The sequence below is a fragment of the Neomonachus schauinslandi genome, chromosome 2 (genome assembly GCF_002201575.2).
Source record: "Neomonachus schauinslandi chromosome 2, ASM220157v2, whole genome shotgun sequence".
Lineage (NCBI taxonomy): Eukaryota > Metazoa > Chordata > Mammalia > Carnivora > Phocidae > Neomonachus > Neomonachus schauinslandi.
The window spans coordinates 116860724-116870639 of record NC_058404.1 but is presented as its reverse complement, the minus strand read 5'-3'; positions in this window follow the sequence as shown (position 1 = coordinate 116870639).

Genomic DNA, 9916 nt, shown 5'->3' with positions numbered 1-9916 from the left:
TATGGGTGTTAATGACTGCCCTTAGGACACGATTTTTCTGTGTAAATCCTTTCCAAGGCTCCTTCTCCGCCAGGGCAAATAAAAGAGGTTGGATGCAGGCAGCAGGAAGGTTGTTGGCAATGACAACAGTCCCAGTAAGTGACCTGGTTTCACCCCTACACTTGTCTGTCAAAAGCAAAGCTGCTCCTCACGATCTCTCTCCCCCACAGTTGTAAGATTTGAAGCCAGAGATCATCTTTCATTAACTTTCAAGCCTGGCTCAGAGATAGAGAGGTATAATTATTAATGACTAAATAATTTTATCTTCTTTAGGGAGACATTTCAGTCATATTAGAAGTCAAAATATTTTCAGAGCACACATGCGATATAGTATGTGAATAACAATAATTAAACATTAAATCTCATTCTCAAGATTTTGGCTACAGGCGTTACCCACTCCATGATTCAAAAAAATTGCCATCAATAGAACTTCCACATACACCTGTTTTTCTATTGGTTTTCATAATAAAATTAGAGCTATGTTTCTGTGGAAGTGATATAATTAAATCATTAAGAGGGAGCAATGCTTTTTTTAAGTTACAATTTTTAAAAAGCAGATTCTCAAAGCAAAGTAGTTGGGCATTTTCAATAGATATTTTTTTATACTCCAGAAATACATATCTATTGAAGAAAAACTAGAAGACGTGGCTACATAAAAAGGAAAAAATTAAAAAAAAAAAAAAAGGAAAAAATTTTAAATCACTGTTAATACTTTGTTTTACATCTTCCTAGACTTTGTTCTATACACACACAGGCACACGCAGAGAGAGATTTATTTAACAAACACTAATACAGTATTTAATATTTGCTAGGCACTCTTCTAAGTCCTTTGTAAATAATAACTCATTTTCAATCCTCATAATGACCCTAAGAACTAGATGCCATTAGTCATCTCATTTTATAGAAATTAAGGCCAGTGTTTCATAATAAGAGCAGACCCAGATTTGAACTCAGCAAGCAGTTGGCAGAGCTTATATTCTATTTCAGGCTCCTTAGCAATCCTATCGGGATTAGCTGGGATTTGCTATAGTAACAAAATCTCTCTGCCTTTTGAAGTTCTACACAAGAAAGATGTATTTTTCACTTATAGTACATACCCATCCAAGTCAGTTATGACTCTACGCCACATTATCTTCACACCTGACCAAGAAGCTTCTATTAGGAACATAGCTGGTCTCATGGAAAAGGAAACAGACATGGCAAACTATCAGCTAGCTACTGAAGATTCTGTGCAGATTTGATATATTTCACTTCCCTCATTTTGTTGACTAAAGCAAACTACGTAGCCTCTCCTGAGTTTTAACACAGTGGGGATGTATATAGCCTTGGTGGAAGGAGGTTGCAGATAATTGCACAGCAATGTAATGTACCACCAACAATGTAGTTGAAAGAGGAAGAGAAGAGGAGGAAGGGCAAAAGAAGGAAGAAGAGAACAGAAAGAAAAGGCTATTGCATCTTCCAGTTTAGAAATGGAGATTCTGAATGCAATTGACTTGGAGTAGGGCATTTTATTGAATCAATCAAAGAGGGAAGGCATGTGTCATAAGCATTTCCTGTCATTGCTCTGTGGACCTTTCACACTTACTATTGGAAAGGAATTTTCCAGAAAACACCTGAAAGGAGTTGTTTTCTATTATACAAGATTGGAGAAACTTCTATTAATTGGAGTTTCAGATTTGCAAATTCTGCCTTATATATTAAAGTGTTTGATCTGTAATGCCAAACATTCCTTTAGGAAGGTACGAGTTTTTACTCCTAGGAATATATAATTATTCATTTTCCTAAACCCTTAACCAACACAGCATTATCAATTTTTTTTTTAATTTTGGCCAATTTGATGGGCAAAAGTGCTATTTTGTTTTGATATTCATTCTTGAAGTTATTCATGTGATTGCATACTTTTCACATGGTTATTGGCCATTTATATTTTGTGAATTGCCTATTCATCCATTTATTAATTTAATCAACACATGTATTGAGCTCTTGCTTTGAGGCCAAGTATTGTGTCCATATTTCTTACTCATTTTTCATCTGATACTTTTGTCTTTCCTATAAATATTAGTAAAGTTTTATTGCATTGTGATTTTTTAAGTTGGCTTTTATGGAGGAAGGTGTTTTTGTTTTGCTATTATAAAGTTAAAAATACACATTTGGTCACAAATGTCACTCTTTTCCTTGTGATTTCTGCTTAGAAAGATTTTTCCCACCCAGTGATAAAAAAAAAAATCCACCTATATATTTGGTATTCTAGTTCTTCAGTAGTTTTACTTTTTATACTTGAATCTGTAACCCAGCAAGTATTTCTTCTGGTGGATGGTTTGAGGTAGAAATCTAATATTTATTTTCACATTAGTTACTTTCACATACCATTATACAAATCCAACTTTTCCATCGATTTGAGATGCCTTTAGTGAACTAAGCATACTTGGGACTTTCTTCACTTGTATTACTTCTATTGAATTCTTGTACCAGAATCACACTCACTAAATTATTACATCTTATAATACATTTTGACGTGTAATAGGGTAAATTTTATTTTGGGTGGTCAGGGAAAAGGTTTGTGACCTGAGACACAGAGAAAATTGAACTTCTCCTAAAATTATGCCCCGTAGATCAAAACAGACAAGTATTTTCCTAAAGACGGGGACCATAGTTTTAATTAGATTCTCAAAAGGATCCATGACCTCAAATAACACTAGGTATCACTGATCTAAAGGAAGTGAAAATGTAACAGAATTCAATGTTCTGCACTAAAGAATTAGCCAAATATTAGAATCTTTTTTCAATATTTACAATAAAAGAATCATTATTTGCTTTTTCATAGTGCTCTAAAGAAGCCAGGTTTTGTTCATTTGTATTTGTTTGCTTTTGGGTCTAGTTTATGTGACCCAAGTAACAACAGTTTATAGTCAAGTAAGAAAATGCAAAATTCAGCAACAAACAGAGGAGAATATTTGCTGGATGGCTGATCCAGAGGATCCTGAGAATTTATATAATGTGAGTAGGATACTGTGTCAGCTGGTGGCACCTCCTAGAACAAGGCTTTCTGTTCGACTAATCTGAATTGGCCTCTTCCAGTGCCTCTGTCTCCCCATGATACATTTGTGTATGTTTATTACGTGTTCCTCAGTAGAATCTAAGCCCCAAGCAGGCTGTTTTATCCACCGTTATCCTTTCAGTATTAATCCAGCTTCAGGCACGTAGTAAGAACTCAGTAAATATTTACAGAATGAATATTATATTTTAACACCATCCATGTGGGGTAAAAATACATATAAGGTTCCCCTTTCTCCTCTGCAGACACATATTCAGGCATCAGGCATGTGGGACTTTTGTATTGTTTTGGTTTGTATTGTCTTTGTTTTGTTTAATATTTTAAGATATGTTTGGCAAATCCAGTGCTAATGAAGACTAAGAAGTGACAGTTACTGCCTATGTCATCTGAATAGTTTTTATGAAGAAGACACTGGTAAGTTATTTCCCTGTCCATGGAGCAAAAGGGAATGTGCTTAAGGAGATAAAGTGCTCAACAAATGTTAGTTTGATATTTTCCATGATAAACCTGCCCCAGCACAGAGGATAGCTCAAACAAGGTGCTTAATAAATATCTGTAAGTGATACTGAATGACCATAAAGAACTAAAACAGTGGGATGTCATTTCTCTGTCACTAGAGCTGTTTCAATGAGAAAAGAGGAGCTTGCTATTCACATATCTGACAACTGGGCTCAGTCACAGATCATTTCTCACCATCTGCCTGCATTTCAGTCAAAAGGGGAGCATATGCAAAGCCTTGGAGTCCCACAGACTATTTTTCCTGTATGATGCTTACTCCTTTGTATAGAAGAGCTCACTCAATTATCTGAGAATAATAGATAGCCCCATATAATTTTGGAATGCGGCATATAATTTTGGAATGCGGCACATATTTTGTTAAGAACAACAACCATATCCCATAAGAAGTTCTCAGTAATTAGGAAAAGGAAGCTAGAACTTCTTAGATAGGAAAGGAAATCCAGGATAGGGGTAAAAATTTACCACAGATAGTTAAAACTGATTTATATACTTAATCAACTTGGAGTTGACTATAATAGTAATAAAGGTGAATTTTATACATAATCAAATTTATTTCACTGCAAATTTTAAAGTCATCTTGTTTCCTTCTTTGATTTAATCCTGTCTATTATTCATATTCAATCCTTCATAAATCATCTACAGTTTACTTTGAATTTAATGAGACTAAAAATACATAGTACATTCCTGGCTAAATGGCAACTGTCTGTCCCTTATTACATTTTTTTTTAAAGATTTTATTTATTTATTTGAGAGAGAGAGACTGAGAGACAGAGAGCATGAGAGGGAGGAGGGTCAGAGGGAGAAGCAGACTCCCCGCTGAGCAGAGAGCCCGATGCGGGACTCGATCCCGGGACTCCAGGATCATGACCTGAGCCGAAGGCAGTCGCTTAACCAACTGAGCCACCCAGGCACCCCTCTTATTAAATTTTGAGTGTAGAACTGCCACAAAGCGGAGTGATGACAACGAGACTCTGAGTAGATGTCTGACTACTTGAAGGCATGTTTGCTGCTGAATTAAGAGCAGTTACTTTGGGAAAGCATCTGTGTGTGTATTTGGAGAAGTGAGAGGAGGTGTGGGGAGAGAGGAAACAATGCATGTAAATTAAGATAGATTGATTTCCCCTCCGTCTCACCCTAAGAGAGCATCTGCACCTTATTTCTAGAATCGTACTAGAAATAGTTTACGTAGCTAAATTATGAATTTCAACACCTTTAGTAAATTAAACTCCCAAATTTCCTGACAGATTAAAGTCAATCTGATTTTTTTTTTTAAGATACCAGAACAAGAGATCGTACCTTCTCTCTCAGTAAATCTTTAGTGTATTTTCCATATCTCACCTCAAGGAAATTCCATTTTAGCCAAATTCTTCAGGCTACATTTAAAATGCATCTCAGGTGCTTATGTAAGTGGAAAAGAATAACAGCTATGAACTAACTTTCCTTGTTTTAAATTCGAATATACTTCAAAAGTATGACTTTTAACCTACGTTTTCTTTATTACTGTTTGTATAGCATTGTCAGAATTAGCATCAGACTGAACAGTCCTAATTTTAACTTTTGAGTCTCATTTCCTAAGTCTTTCAATATTTCTAACACTCCCTTCCAAACCTAGCCCAATGTCCACCTCCTCCTTTGGTGAAAATCTTGGATGCATTATAGAAAGAAGTAGGTGATCTGAACAGAATAATGAATGCCAATTATTCCCTTAATAATCTAAAACTTTCTAAGTCTTGATGTCTGGCAGAGGAAGGCCCTGCCTTGTTCTTCTTCCTTAAAATAGTCTTGGCTATTCCTGCCCTTTTGCTCTTTCATCTAAAATTTAAGATCTGCTTGTCGTGGTCCATGAGAAAGGCTTATTGGAACTGCATTGAATTTAGAGGTTTCTTAGGGAAGAATTAACTTCTTAACAATGTCTAGTCTTCTTATTCCTGAACATGGTGCTGTATATGAACAAGGTAGTTACCTTCAATTCATATACAGCTTTATCATACACAAATTGCTGATTTTAGCAAATGCTTTTTCTCTATCCACTGAGGTGAACATCTGGTTTTTCTCCTCATATGTTAGTGAGGCTAATTCCATTAATTTATTTTCTAATGTTAAAGGGAAAAATTTAAATTGCTCAAGATAAGTATTCTTCCAGTTACTAAGATTTCATTTTTAATTTTATCATCTTTGTTCATAAGTGCTATTGTCATTTTCTGATGTTATCCTGATCCGGTTTGGGTAGGAAGATCAAGACTCCTCTAGCACCACTGACTGATTTTGAAAAATATTTTTTGTGTTCTCTAGAACTGCTTTTATAAAATTAGGATTGTCTTTCTTGAATGCTTGGCTTGTTGGCTTATAAAACCATGTAGTATATTTGGGGACAGAACAAAAGGAGGAGGTGCTCATTACATTTCTTTGATGATTATTGGTATATTCATATTTTCCATTTCTTCTTGAATTACTTTTCCAAGGTGCATTTTTTGAAGACTTGAAGACACTGTCTGGGTTGGCTCCTTTATTTCTTTAGCTAGGCTGGTGAGAAAACTTAAAAAAAAAAAATCTAGGCTCCTAACTGACTTTGAAAAACACCTTGTTTTTTTTTTTTTTTTAACCTTCTAGCAGTTTGTATTCTCACCTAACAGTTATGCTGTCTGGACCGTGTTTTCTAAATTTATTGCCTCATGCAACTGAATTACCTAACCTTCCTAAAGCCAAGATAAATTAGAACCATCTCTTTTTCTTGATCTACCTGGGACTTTTATCCTAATATATCAGGTTAGTCTGACAGTATTTATTCTTCATGAAGACTTGCTGGCAGCTATCAGCAAGGTGCTTGCAAGTTTTTTCTTTCAATGACTCTTAAATATGTGTTTACTGTATAGAATTTAAACTCAGATTGCTATAGTTTTGGGAGGTCTTTACTGTGTATGTCATCAAGTGTGCTTTCCAAGACCAAATTTTAGAAACACAGTAATAAAAAATAGACCATAGGATGGAATCTTGAACAGGTTCCTTAAAGAGGCCTGTTGTCCTTAAGAAGACATGTGGAATGTGGGCAGAGAGAAATGCAGACAAAATCCTGAGTGTGTTCCTATCTCCCCAGTCATAAATTAAAATGTACTATAAATTTATGTCACTGGTAAGAAGCACTAATGGATCATTCTGATGATGTTCCAAAACAACTGAAAGAAGACATCAGTTGCCATCAGAAGCAAATAAAAGATTATTATCAAATAGAATGGGAGAAGAGGATCATCTCAGTGGTTTCTTATCCCATCCTAGGCATTCCAGAGGAAAGGAGATACAGCAGCTCCTGCTCTTTTACAGTGGATTGGTATGGTTTTCATAGCGCGTGCACACGCATATGTGTGTGTGTGTGTGCACGTGCATGTGTTCAAAAGTTTCCCAGTTCATAACTACTGTAATCCACCCAATTTTTTTGAAAGAATTAATTCATGGATTGCCACTCATGACCCTGTATCCAAGGGCCAAAACCAGCCCTTTGCCTGTTATTACGAATAAAGTTTTATCAGAACACATACTCACTTGTTTATGCATTTTCTTTAAGATTTTATTTATTATTTATTTATGTATTTATTTGAGAGAGAGAGACTGGGGTGAGGGGCAGAGGGAGAGGAAGAGAGAGAATCTCAAGCAGACTCTCCACTGAGCATGGAGCCCAACACAGGGCTTGATCTCACGACCCTGAGATCATGACTAAGCTGAAACCAAGAGTAGGACACTTAAATGAATGAGCACCCAGGCACCACACTTATGTATTTTCTGTAGCTGGTTTTGCACTACAAATGCAGAGTTGAGTAGTTTCAAATGAGACTGGCCCCCAAAGTCAAAAATATGTACTCTCTCTTTAGAGGAAAAACTTGCCAATCACTGAATTAAATCTTTAGATATCGAGAAAGCCAGAGAACAGCTTAATTTAGGGCAAGTGATCTTAAACTGGGGTTTATAAATAGGTATCAGGGGCCCATCATCCCAAGAAACAATTTGTGTTATTTATGGTATGTGTGCATTTTTCTGGCTAAGGGGTCCCAAGTCTTTCATCAGATTCTCCAAGTGCTCTTGTGACCCAAAAGGTATTAAGGACTAATGTTTTAGGTGAATATTGCTTATTTGTTCTTTGGAAGGCTTGTGGAATGGGCTAGAAGAGAAAGCAGTTCATAAAACTGGCCCAACACAAGGAGATACCACTTTGCACCTGTTAGGATGACTATCATCAAAATGATAAAAGAGAAGGGATGGCGAGGATTTGGAGAAATTGGAACACCTGTACCCTATTGGTAGGAATGTGAAATGATTCAACCCCTATGGAAAACAGTATGGGGATTCCTCAAAAAATTAAAATAGAGCTACCATATGATCCAACAATCCCACTTCTGGGTATAGACTTGAAGGAAACTAAATCAGTATCTCAGAGAGATGTTTGCACACCCACGTTCATTGTAGCATTATTCACAGCAGCCAAGATGTGTAAACAACCTAGATGTCCATCAGTGGACGAATGGATAAAGCAAATGTGGTATATATGTATACAGGGGAGTACTATTTCCCCTTTAAAATGAAGGAAAACTTGTGATATGTGACTACATGGATGAACCTGAGCATGTTGTGCTAAGTGGAAATTAGCCAATCACAGAAGGACAAATATTGAATGATTCCACATATGTGAATTATCTAAAATAGTCAAACTCACAGAAAAAGAAGAGATGGTGGTGGTTAGGGGCTGGGAGGGGCAAGAGGGAAATGCGGAGTTGCTGTTCAACAGGGATCGAGTTTCGGTTATGCAAGATGAACAAGTTCTAGAGATCTGCTATACAATATGTGCCTCTAGCGAACAGTGCTGTATCATGCACTTAAAAATTTGTTAAAGGGTAGATTTCATAATAAGCATTCTTATCACAAGAAAAAACCTGACCCAGGGTTTTTATTTTTTGAAAGGACGGGAAAGTAAATAATGTTAGCTAAGGGAATTTTGTGTGTGTTTGAAAAAAATTTTATAACTCTCTAGAGTTAACTCTAAGTCATTTATTTCTATTGACTGTGTGCCACATATTGTGTATAATGTCTTAATTTCACAACCTTTCCTGGGGGGTATTCATCTCTTGTTTTACAGATGCATGAACTCAAGCTCTTTGAGGATACATAATTTATTCTAAGCAGCAGCTAGTAATGGTAAAGATGTGAAATGGAGTATGATTCTCAGCACTGTGCATCACACACCCTGCCCACCAAAGATTCATATATTATCAGAATTGTCTATGACATGTAATTAAGGAATTTAATGCCAGTTTCAAATTGAGAAAAATCTTCAATTGTTGCTCTCCTGGGAACCCAAGTGCTTGAGGTCCATTCCCACTGGACACATTACACAGCTCTTCCCCTGGACTCAGATCAAAGAACTCACTGACTTTCCACAGTCTGGGGGAAATTTTTCTCTTGCCTGTGGCCTTCCTCAGAGTCATCCTTTTCTCTCCCCTCCTTGTCCTTTTTACATAGCTTTGCCTTAGCAATGAATACAGACTTGCAAAAAGGATAGTTGTTTCCAAGTTGCTTCTGTTTTAGACACAGAACAGACCCTTATATAAAGAAAAAAAAAATACAGGCTTGCTCATTCTGTGTGTGTGTGTTGTGGGGGGTGAAGAGAACCAAACCACAAATGAATTTGTGAGTACATTATCTTATGATAATCTTATTGGCAGTGAGAAGCCATTCAGTTCTTTGTGGAGTAAAGTGATGGATGGAAGCACTGCTTTCAGAAATGGGAAACTTACACATTTGCTGTAAACTTAGAATCAAGATTTGGCCTTCTCACAACATAATATAGACTACCTAACAAGCAGTGGGATGTGGTGCTTCCAGAGATCTCGCTACTTTGGGCTGGAATAGATGGGCTAAGACATGTAAAACAAAGACAGGTAAAATGGATTAGGTAATGAATATCCAGATTTAGACCCATTGGGGATTTTATCGGGCACCAGGGATTATAAAAGCAAAGGAGGAACCTAAGAGGGAAAGCATATTTTTCACTCTGTTTCAATCAACAGTTTCTTCTAAATCTTCAGAGTACCCAGCTTTTATATCTATGGTGAATGCTGAAATTAGGATGAAACAAAGTTGACTTAGGTTACTTGAAAATAACTGCAAATGCACAAATAGCCAACATTTACCTTAAATTGTAACTTGCAGATAGAATGGAATTGAATAGGCCTTCCTACCACCCATCCCCTCCCTTACACCTTTGGTGACTTTTGCACATGAGAAAAATAAATGAAAATTGGAAAACGTAGGTTTTCC